Source organism: Oryzias melastigma, linkage group LG15 (assembly GCF_002922805.2).
Source record: "Oryzias melastigma strain HK-1 linkage group LG15, ASM292280v2, whole genome shotgun sequence".
Taxonomy (NCBI): domain Eukaryota; kingdom Metazoa; phylum Chordata; class Actinopteri; order Beloniformes; family Adrianichthyidae; genus Oryzias; species Oryzias melastigma.
In genome coordinates, this window is record NC_050526.1 from 16246730 (window position 1) to 16256463 (window position 9734).

General features: G+C 41.8%; 1 protein-coding gene across 1 annotated transcript in view; it reads right to left on the minus strand.

Annotated features, from left to right (window-relative positions):
• Window positions 1–5880, minus strand: part of dlk2 (delta-like 2 homolog (Drosophila)) — a 16642-nt gene extending 10762 nt beyond the window's left edge. Inside the window, exon 1 of the mRNA XM_024296528.2 lies at window positions 5337–5880. The gene's annotated coding sequence lies outside the window, so the exon portion shown is untranslated. The remainder of the gene's footprint in view (window positions 1–5336) is intronic.
• Between the last annotated feature and the right edge of the window lie 3854 nt (window positions 5881–9734).

Consider the following 9734-nt stretch of genomic DNA (forward strand, 5'->3'; position numbering starts at 1 on the left):
AATTTAGCTAAAACTGCTAGCATAAAGCTAAAATATTAGCTAAACTCCAAATTTGCCTTAAAATTGAAGAAAAAGCTTAAATTAGCAAAAACAGCTAGCATGTAGCTGAAATATCAGCTAAATGCCAAATTAGCCGAGAAAAAATGGAAAATGTCTAATTTGGTCAAAACAGCTAGCACATAGCTGAAATATTAGCTAAACTCCAAATTAGCCTAAAAGCTGAAGAAAATTGCTAATTTAGCTAATTAGCCTAAAAAAATGAGAAAAAGCCTAAATTAGCCAAAACAGCGTCCCTGACGCTAAAATATTATCTAAATGTCAAATTAGCCTAAAAAACGGGACCAAATTTCTAATTTAGCTAAAACTGCTAGTATAAAGCTGAAATATTAACTAAACTCCAAATTATTCTAAATAACAGAAGAAAAGGCTTAGATTAGCAAAAACAGCTAGCATGTAGTGGAAATATCAGCTAAATGCCAAATTAGCCGAGAAAAAATGGAAAATGTCTAATTTGGCCAAAACATCTAGCACATAGCTGAAATATTAGCTAAACTCCAAATTAGCCTAAAAGCTGAAGAAAATTGCTAATTTAGCTAATTAGCCTAAAAAAATGAGAAAAAGCCTAAATTAGCCAAAACAGTGTCCCTGAGGCTAAAATATTAGCTAAACCCCAAAATAGCCTAGAAATCCTTAGTAATTGCCAAAACAGTGGAAAAAGCTAGCATAAAAAGAGCTGAAGAGCGATGGACGTTTAAAAACCACATGGAAGAAAAATAATAATAATAAAGAAATAGAGAAAAAGTGAATCCTTATGAATGCTTCACAGCACTCACACAATTAAACCAATAAAAAGTCTTTCCTCTCCCGTCATATTCAGACTGCAAAAAGGGTGGGATAAAATGTCCTATTTTATTTGGGTCTCAATCGGCCAGATTGACCAAAAAAAAAAAAAATGAAGTGATGATAGTGTTTGGGGGCCGGCCCAAATGTGGAGGAGGACCGGATTCGACCCATGGGCCGTAGTTTGGGGACCGCTGGTCTAACCGAATAGTATCTGCCTTCTCCACAGTGAGAAGAAATGTAAACAGAGATAATCTACTGTGATCAGAGGACAGTAAAACGCCATCATGGAAAATACACAATCGCAAAGAGGAAAACCCCCAAATCTCCAAAACATCTCTTATCAAACAAACAAGATAAACAAGTCATTGTGACACCAGAACCAGACAAACTTCTGAGATGGACAAACTCAAAATCTCAAGACAAAACAGGATGTCAGTAAACTCGACAGTAAGAACACAAGACGAGCACAGACCAAATCAAGAATCAACGATATTTGTTTGGAACTGCAACAACAAGAGAGTAAGAGGACAAGAAAAACATGGAAACATCTGTTTTAAGACAAAAGACAAACACGTTAGTGACTGGAACAATGATGCATACATTCAAAGGAAATGCCTTGGTGAAGAATGGGTAAACAAACTTTATCAACAAGGATTCTGTGTCTCCAAGATATTTTTCCAATTTTGAGAGGGTCAACCAGGAAGCAGGTGGGAGAAGTCGGAGATGTGTTTACGTCTTCAGCCTTCCTGGAGGAGCCTTCATGTCCATCTTTTCATTGTCAATCCATCTTCTTCCACTCATCTGGGACCGGGTCATGATCTGTCTCAGCAAAGATGCCCAGACTTCCATCTCCCAGGTCACTTCCTCCAGCTCCTCTGGGAGACCCTAAGGCGTTGGGTCGTCCCCGGGGCCTCTGCCCAGGGAGGCATCCAGGGAGACATACGGACCAGATGCACGAGCCACCTCAACTTGCTTTTCTGGCAGTGGCCCTATTCCAAGCTCTCTCCAGGTGACTCTATCTCCAAGGGAGTGTCCAGCCACCCTCCTAAGGAAACTCATTTCAGCCGCTTGTAGTCGGGACCTCGTTTTTTGGGGTCTTGACCCAGAGCTCATGACCATAGGTGAGTACTGGAACGAAGATTGACTGGTAAATTAGAGCTTTGCTTTCTGGCTCAGCTCTCTTTTCACCACAACGGACCGGTACCAATCCTCCTGTCGATCTCAAGCTCTTATCTTCCTTCGCTTGTAAACAAGACCCCAAGATACTTAGACTTCTCTACCTGGAGTAGGAGAACTCCGCCCACCCAGAGAGGGGAAGCTACCTTTCTCCAGTTTCAGTTTTAGGGGTGATAGTAGTGAAGTCTGTCCACACATAAAGGAAACGCCAACAGTTTATGTTTGACCGTAAAAATGATCAACCTTCAGGAGTTTGTTGTCTTTTTTTTGTAATTCTTCTCCTCCTGTTTTATTTATTGTTTTTTCTCCAACTTCTTGACCCCTTTTTTCGCTGTTTTTGTACCCCTGTCCCCCATCTTTTACTCCCTTCTTTATTCTGTCCGGTCCACCAAAAGAAAAGTCCAAATATAATTAATGTAAATAAAGTTTAGCCTCAAATGCAAAAGGGGTTTATATAAATATACTCCTCATGTGTCAGGAGATTCATAACCCAATTATAACATCAAAACAGGACAAATTAAAAAAATAGTAGACACTTGGTAATCTCATAAACTTTGATTCATCTCCTGGTTTAATAGCTGAATCATCAGAGTAACAATATTATACAGAGTGTTACCCAAGTTTCGACTAAACAGGACCAGACCAAGCTCAGAGCCCTGTGGTACACCATGACTGATTGCTGTGAAAGGAAGACTCATCGTTTACATAAAAAAACTGGAATCTATCAGAGATTTTCGACTGTAAACCAGTTCCAGTTGATGCAACTAATGCCTCGTTTCCACGGAGTGGTCCGGACTGGACTGGACTGGACTGGGGAAGGACTTCGAGCCTTTCCATTATAAAACAGGCCCATTAAGCAAGACTGACTTGTACCCCATTGGTATAAGCCGCCCGTTGGTTGTTGGTCCATAGAAAAATGGAACGGACCAGTTATGGGCGGAGCTACTGTCATCATAAGATGACATCCATTGATTGGTAGAAAGGTCTTATGACAACAGGAAGGTTGGCGAACAGAGCCAACATTTACAAACATTCTACTTTTGTTGGTTGAAAATAATATTAAATTCTTTCCATATACGAAATACCAGAACGTAAATATGAAAAAAAAGGAGCTGCTCCTCCAATGTTGTTGTTTTTACCTTTCGCCGTAGTGCACATGCACAAGACAGAACTGTGATTAGCTAAAACTTGTAAATAGGATGAAAATTCTTACTAGAAGTTTGAAATTGTGAGGAGTCTGAAAACACAGACAGACAATATAAATCTGGTCTATTAAACACGGAATACTCTGTAAATTCCTCGAAACATTCAGGTTGAAATCAAATCCAAGAGATGAACTGGAGATGATCAGGAAGACATTACTGATGCTGGTTCAGAAGTGATTCTGGAGGATTGAAGCAGTAAATCCTGAAGCATTTGAAAGTTTATTCTAAAATATTCCTCTTGTTTTATTGCATCGTAGATCATGAAGTCTTCAGTTTTAGAGGAAAACCGTCAATCCGGGTCTAGTACTAAACTAACTCATCAGGAACAGCAAGTACTGTAGTTTCAGGGTTTTCTTAGATGTCACCGTCTGTCCAGATGTAAAAATGTTTTAACTTTGTAGATACTGATTCCTTTTCACAGTTATTTAAGTTTATATGTTCTTAACTGGGGGTTACAGATCCTATTTTGAAATGCTGTAAAACCATCAACACCCACCTGTGCAGCAGTAAAGACCAATGAGTTATCCTCCACTGTAGTGACAGGTGACAGAGAGCATTTGAACTATTTCTTTAAATTTAGTCGCAGTATTTACTGAAACAGGTCGAGTTCATAGAGTTTTCCTGCCTTATGTTAGGACATAAAGGAGGAAGACCTCGAGGATACCAGGAAATGAAAAGCATGTAGAAGAGATGATAAATTGTGAGGTGATCAGGAACAGTCAGCGTTTTCTCAGGGGATTCTGGGAGTTCCTTTGGATTCGTGTTTGTCCTTCTGATTGATTTTTTATCTCTTTTCTGTGTTTCTATTGGTTTTTAAATTATGATTTTGTCGCTTTTAGCCAAGATAAAGAAAAAAGTTGTAATCTAGGACATAATTTCTGCAGAGCGACAGGAGTTCATTAGAAGTTCATCTCGGAGTTGCGACTGTTGGCGTGGTGCAACCCCGCCTCCACTTCCCATTGCTGAGAGCTCTCTGTTTACACACTAGGAGTGTAAGGGAAAAAAAACTTGATTCGGCGATGTATCTCAATATTTAATTTGGCAATACTTGAGCCGTTTTGAAATGCTGACTAGCCGATATTTAATGAATTATTTAAAAGCGTTCTTCAAGGTCTTGCTTTTGTTTTCCAATTAAACCTCCGGCCACAAGTTGGCAGCACACTGAGCCTCTTCAACTCAATTTAGAGTTTACACATTTAGACACATTTGTTTAGAAATACATTAATAATCGACTATATTTATATTAATCTGATACAGTACTGATGCTGTTAAACGTATTAGTGAAATAATAGTGAGATTGTTAATAGCATACAGTGTTACATGGATTCTCAAATGGAGAAGCTCCAACAATTGTTCTGCGTCTTCTGGAAGACGTTTCAGTTTGGCCACTAGATGGCGATGTCGCTGTAGCATTACACCTTAATCCAGAAGAAGAAGAAAGTACGAGTAAAAAACGATGTTTTAGACCACAAATGGTTACTTAAAAAATATTTCCTTAAAAGAATTTGAAAAATTCATATAAAGATGTTAATTTAGTCAGCAATGTGTGTTTAGTTTGACCGAGCGTTAGCATTAGCTGTCCTATGGGAAATTCCATTATATGTTAGCATCAAGCTAGCAGACTTTAGCATTATGCTTGGAATCGATCTCTATTTTTATGGATCGATTATTGATCTATCAAGGTTAGATCAATTCAAATTGTTTAATTGATTTTATCAACTCTGCCCTAGTTGTGATCATTAAATAAAATTAATTTTTATCATTTTATTACAGTGAAAGACACATTAACGGTCAGGTGGAGTCTTTAAGTCATAGTCTTAAAAAAAAGTGAAAAATTGTTCTGGTACTGTCCTGATGTTCTGTATATTGTGATACATATACCACAAATACATGTTAAAAACACCATTTTCAGAAAAGTGAGTCTTTGAAATCACTCATCTCCTTTAGAGATAGTGTGTCACCTGCTGCGCCCCCTGCTGGAAGCTCTGAGAAGGGAGGCTCATTCTGGGGAAGTTTGCCTCCCAGAGGAATCTGGGTTTTGGCTGCAGGTTCATACAGTTTACGATCCATCACATTTAAACGCAACAACTTCAAAAAACAAGCTGCTCCTACCTTCCTCTGACCTCCTCGCTGCTCCAAACCTCCAGTCCGCTCCTCCACTCAGACTCACGCCAACGACTCACAAAACGCTCCCTCACCGGTTGTTTTAGTGTTGGTGCTAGAGCTGCAGGAGCAGACGAAAAGGAAGCACTCCTCCTGCTCCTGTTCTCCCCTCTTCAATAAACACTCCCCCTGTGGAGGGCGCGACCCTGCCTCACACACCCACACATGGACACGCGCACGGCGGGCAGGAGGAGGAGCTGCTGCTGGTGTTTGTGCTGTTAAATGAGCTGGGAGTCCAGGAGGTTCAGGTGCTAATAGGTGTTGATTGGATTCAATCTGCAGCTGTTCTAGCAAGAGACCCCCCCATCCCGCTGTGAAAGCAGGCTGTCCCACTGAAAGCATCACAACGACAGTTTTTGTTTGTCAGCTGCAGCAAAAGAAGCTCCTGAACATCTTTTTCAAGCTCCTTCCTCCGTTTATCTCCGTCTCTGGCTTCCCTCCAAGGTCTACACGCATCTGGCACGTGTCTGGCCCTGATCTCCCAAGAGGCCCCGCCCCCTTTCTCTAAAAACACTGTAACTGGTGAACATCTTTCTTCAGATCAGCGACCGACCTGTCCCGGCAGGCTCAGGCTCGCCCCACTGGAACGAGGTGCTGCTTTCTGATGTTTCTGGAGGCTCAGAAACTATTAATGCTGACAGAAGACCACCGCGGCCTCAACAGCTAAACTCAGACTTCACAAACACCTCCTGAGGAACTTCCTTATGGGCTCAAAAACCTGGACAGCAAGTGATCGCCTCAAAGATGCGAGGTTCTCGTGTTCTCACCACAGGGAATGTCGACAAAACGGAAGATTTGTCCTTCCTGAGGCCCTCAAAGTTCTGCAGAGCTCTCCACCACATTCAGACTATGGATAGACAAATGCAAGGATTTAATGTGAAGCTGCTAGCGCTATACAGAGGAGTTTGCTAGCTCGCTACAGTGGAGCTCGTTAGCATGCTGCTATGGAGCTTGCTTAAGCGGAGCTCACTGTAGAGGAGCTTGCGAGCATGTTACAATGGAGCTCACTACCTCGAAACAGATTAGCTTTCTAGCTTGCTACAGAGGAGCCCGCTAGCATGCTGCAATGGAGCCTGCTTGCATGCTACGGCGGAGCCTGCTAGCATGCTACAGCGGAGCTTGGGAGCATGCTACAATGGAGCTCGCTAGCACGCTACTCTGTCCATAGGCAGCTTGCTAGCATAGCAAGCTAACCCACTGAATCCCCACGTCAATCAATGTGGGTAAACACAGGGGGGGCACCACAGAAACTGCAGACAAACCCAATCGGACCCGCATTTTCTGCCACTTTTAAACCATATGGGCCCTCTTGGCTTTGCTGGCTGTCTGATCACCAAATCGATAGTCAGCGGATGTTCTAAAGGCCTTCTGCCTCAGTCCTCAGGACTTGAGCCGTCGCCGGAGCTTTCCATGACGCGCAGATTTAGTGAAGTCTAAATCTGACCGTGGGTTTGTGTTGGGGGGCGTGCGGCCGTGGGGGTGTTGATGGGGTCTAACCTGCTGGATGAATTGTTCCAGCAGCAGCTGGGAGATTCCTCTGTGCCCAAAACTGTCAGACCACCTGCCTCACAATGCCGCTCTGTTTATCCAAGCAGAAGAATGCCTTATGGGGGGGCGGCAACCTTGACCCCTCCCTCAGCACAGCAGCTGAACACCCTCCACCCCCCCTCCTTCATTACATCCCATTTTTACCACTCTGAGAGGAGACTCCCACCTTCAAACAGGAGATAGATTCATTTACTTCCTTTGTTCCCTCCTCTGTATTTTCTTTCTGCCCTCGACGCCTCGCTTGTGACCCCTCCCCTATAAATTTCAATGCAATCTTCTCAAAAATAGAGGATTGTCCCTTTATCATGCATCACACTCCTTTAATTTAGAAGTTTCTTCTGTAAATAATACAAATACTCACCAAGTTTTTGGTTTTAACTTAGATCAAATCAGCTCAGATATATCAAGCCAAAAATGAAAAACGCAGAAAGTTTGTTAAAATCATTGACATCTGAATTTATTTCCTGCTATGACAAAAATGTAACTTGCGTTTTTGCTTTCAAGCAGATGCTCAATTTAGATAAATTTGGAGCCGAAGTGGTTTGATGCGTATTTGACATCAATGAGCGTCAAGGGGTTAAAATCATAGAAAAGTAGTAAAATGGCCATTGATCAAAAATAAAGAACCAAATATGAAAACAAGAACTTTAATGTCATAATTGCAAACTCAGAAGTCAATCACAAGCTTAGGAGTTTAGGGTATCAGATTTTGATATTGTAGTTCAGGTTTAGGTCGGGGCAGAATTGGGGTCAAGAAAACAGAAGGTCAGGTCGGAATGATAATGCTCAGTAATGCTGGGAATGCAGCACAAACAACACTTCGCACTGAGCGAGGCTCGGTGCGCTGCCTAAGGCTCGGGAGACAAGACTGAGACAAACCTTCTGACACTTTAGCTAGTTTCAAGGAGTTATATATCAGGAGGCACTACCAGACAAGACATGTTGTCGACAACAGGCTAACTAGGAAAACTGACAGTAATTTGGGTAAAAACATAATTAGACGTATTAGTGTTTTATGTTTAGAAGTGAAAAATATGCCACTGCAATAAAATGTTTATTGAATTTTTAGTTTGCATTTATTGTATTAAAATAGTTCCAAGAATGCATTTCTTCTTTCTGATCCTGGTCAAAGATGTTCTGCTGTACTGAGCTATTCTAAACAAAAACAGATATTGCAGCAATCAATCCTGGATGTCATAAACACAGGAAATGAGAGGAGGGTGGGATCTAGAGAATATCTTTAGGATTTCTTAAAGCATTGAAACATCAACCAGAAGAAAACTCTGTGGTGTCTTCTGACTTCAGAGAGATTGTCTACAGAAGGCCGAAGATAAATGTCTGTTCTCTAAATTTTAGTCTTACTTTAGAAGTGGACTACAAACTCCCCACATGTCTGATTGGTAAAGAGATTAAATAAACCAGAATTCATGAAATGGTCCATTCGTCTATCTCCCATATCTGAGCTAAATCCCAGACCTCTCCCCACAGAATTAGGTGAGATTAGAAGCATAGTCCCTCCAGTGGATCCGGAGTCTGACCCTGGACCTCCTCCTGGTGGAGGACCTCCTTAGAGAGATACCCAGGGGGTGTCTAAAAAGGTATGCACCCTACCACTCCGAGGAGGAAGTTTATTCCAGCTCTTTGTGTCTGGAACCTTGTCCTTTCAGTTGTGACCCAAAGCTGAGGGTTGCAACATAAATTATAAATCTAAAGCTTTGGTTTGAGGCTCAGTTCACTTTGACTGTCAGTCCAGCGACCAGATTCCTTCAGTCGCTGAAACTGTCCGCCTGTCAATCACACTCTCCAACTGACACCCTGGTATTGCAGCCCTCTAGCCTTGGAGGGAAATGTCTGTTCGGACTGCTTCCCTCTCCGCGAGGAGACATTCCAGTGTCTGAGTTTGCCGATTGGGCCGCTGAGGCAATCACCTTTGACCTGAGAAGTCAGTCCAGGAGACTTTACAAATCTACAGAGCGGTTCTGAACTTGCCATCGTCTTGCTCATCTGTTGCCCTGGACAGCACAGGTCCTAGAACCACCAGAGCTCTCAAATCAGCATCATAATAGGGTAGTGTTTCATGGATAATTGAATAGTCTAAGGTAGAAGACAGACATCTTCTAGAATTAGTTGTTTCTTTTCAATCAATTCATTACAGAATGTTATGCCACATGCATTCAGCACTCCTACATCCTTTGTTGTTTCCTAATTCCTCAGAGATCCACCTGGTTTTTAGTGTTTTAACATGTTCTTGAGCCATTTTTTGTGAGACATAGATAAGGAAAATTAATATGAAATTGCATTTCCGAGTATTTTTTCATTCAAATTGCTGTTTGAAAAAAAAACTTATTTGTGACATAGAACATATGCTGGGCGGGGCCATAAGCTCCCTGCTCTGAGGTCTCAGGGAGAGTAAGAGAGGGTGGGGTTGCCCTGCACCAACGGTCCCGGCCACAACTCAGAGACAAATTGGAAAACAGAACTCCTGCCGCTCTGCAGAAAATACATCCAAGGAAAAAACTTTTTTTATATATATTTTTTTTGTAAAAATGGCTTTATCCTAATTAAATGACCACTTTTACAAAAGTTTAAAAGATGAATAGAGTAACAGTTTGTAGTTTAAAAATGGCTGTCATGAATTGGTGCCCTGTCTCCCCCTCTGTCCATCAGCGGACAGAGGCCTCTGTCTTCTGTCCTGGGCACAGGCGACCAAGGCAGCTGCCTAGGGCACCATCTGCTGGAAGGGATTCCAAATCCCAGTGAATGTAATCTAGGATTTTTTTTTTTTTTTTTTTTTTTATT